At 53.3% G+C, this 2,035-nt stretch overlaps 1 protein-coding gene across 1 annotated transcript in view; it reads right to left on the reverse strand.

Moving 5' to 3' along the window:
• The window catches only part of BMX (BMX non-receptor tyrosine kinase), a 41,694-nt gene that overhangs the window by 25,355 nt on the left and 14,304 nt on the right, over positions 1–2,035 (reverse strand). The window lies entirely within an intron of this gene.

Below are 2,035 nucleotides of genomic sequence, written 5' to 3' on the forward strand. Positions count from 1 at the left end.
CCCCGCCCGGGGTTTGTTTTGGGTGGGGGGGGGGGGGGGGGGGGGGGGGGCACCCACAAATTAATTGTATCTGGCTCAGCCCATATCTGCCCTTGCTGTGCTCCACATAGGGCCAAGCCCTGTCTGCTCCCATCTGGGACAGTGTGCGCTGCACTCCCACCCTTGCCCACTGGAGGGCCCTGGATTTGCTCCTGCCAGCCCTGGCCCCAGGCTCCAGCCCCACACTCTTGCCAGACCTGTCCCTGAACTCCTGCTGGCCTCAGCTCAGCCTCATGCCGCCACTGGCCCTGGGCCCAGCCCATGAACACAGCCCTTTCCTGGAGGGGCTGCCCCACTCAGCTGCCCTCAGGTGGGTGCTGATCATGCTGGGAGGTGGGGTGGGTAGAAGGCAGCTGGGAGCTAGACCTGGGGCCCTAAGTGCTGGGGCAGGAGCAGCCCAGCTACAGCTTCCCCCCCACCTACCACTGCTTTCCCTCTCTATACTCCCCACCCGATGTGTTGGGGCTGGCAGGAGTGTGGGACAGGCTGTCCTGGGTGCGTGAACGCCATGTGCTCCGGGAGACTGGAAGGGCACAGTGAGCTTCAACAGGTGGAGGTGGTGGTGCTGGTGGCAGTAGGGGGTGGGGTAGCAAGTACTGACCAGCGGTTGGCGACCACCTGCAGACACCACCAGCAGTTTTGGCAGCAGCCAGCGGCAATCACAGACTGCCCGCAGATGCCGAAGGTGGGAGGCGGTGGCAAGCAGCAGTCACTAGTGCCTTTTCGGAAGGGGTGCACCGCCATGCTCAGGGGGTTCACGTGCACCCACATGTACCCCCTATACGTTGTCAATGCCTGGGTGGAAGTGGGCAGGGCTCAGCCCCATGTGGAGCACCAGGGAGCAGCCACAGGCCAGAGTGGAGGTACAGACTGTATCTGCACCACCCCGGTGAGCTCCGCTGCATGTTTAGAGTATTTATACATTCCTATTTTCTTTGTTTATATGTTTATTATTTAGATATGTTATTTTAATCAGTGAATTAATCATGAAAGCTTAATTCCACTCAGTCCAACATCCCATGAGGCCTATCTAGGACCTCTCCCAGCTCAAAATGTTCCCTCCCACATTTTCCAGGAAGTACTTAGCTGGGTTGTATCTCTAGTCAGGTATTCTCAAACACTTTCCTTTTGCTGCTCTGCTTTTGCCCTAGCCTGTCCCTAAAGCAATTTCCCTTTTACATGAGAAATAAACTTCTTACACTGGCCCTGGCTGGATACTAACAGGAAAATATCCTTCTTTTTTTTTTTCAAATTTGTTGACGGGAATTCCTCCCTTTTGTGTGCGCCAAAGGATAGAACTAAGGAACCCTCAGCACTATGTTGAGAATAACACTGACCCTCTTATAAGACACTATGGTGAAATATGCGTCTTTCCTAACAGTCCCCATAAACTCTGCGGCTGTTACTGTTATTGTAGGCACATATTGAAATAAAAATAAATAGAGACTATTTCAGGTAGTGACTATTTTAAATTTTTCCTAATAGGGCAGTTGGCATTTGAGGAGTGGGATGAGGTGAGCAGGGAAATCAAGATACTTTATTTCTTTATATTTTAAGTATCTACTTAAGGGGTAGATACTTAGCTGCCGTAATTAATGTAAAACCCTCTGTTTTTTGTTTTTAAAAAATTATTATAATACAGTTTGCAAGTAGTTGACTTTTTGTGGACCTGGGTGATAGAAAATGGGGTTTATTCTTTCCCCTAAAACAGGGGGTGTCAACCAGGGATACACATACCCCTGGGGTACTTCGAACAGTCCTAGGGGGTACGTGTGGGTGGGTGGGGATGGAGGTGCCCCCACTTCCCAGAACCAGGGCTGGGGTGGGGTGAGGGCAGTGATGCCCCTCTGCAGGAGGGGAAGCTCACACACGGTGGCTGCCGCTGCCACACACCAGCCTGGTGAGCTTCCCCACCCTGCAGAGAGGCGCTGCTGCCTCCAGCCCAGGCTGGTCAGCTGACCTGTCCCACCCTGGCCCTGCTTCTGGGAGGTGGTGG

Source organism: Alligator sinensis, unplaced genomic scaffold, assembly GCF_000455745.1.
Source record: "Alligator sinensis unplaced genomic scaffold, ASM45574v1 scaffold1192_1, whole genome shotgun sequence".
NCBI lineage: Eukaryota > Metazoa > Chordata > Crocodylia > Alligatoridae > Alligator > Alligator sinensis.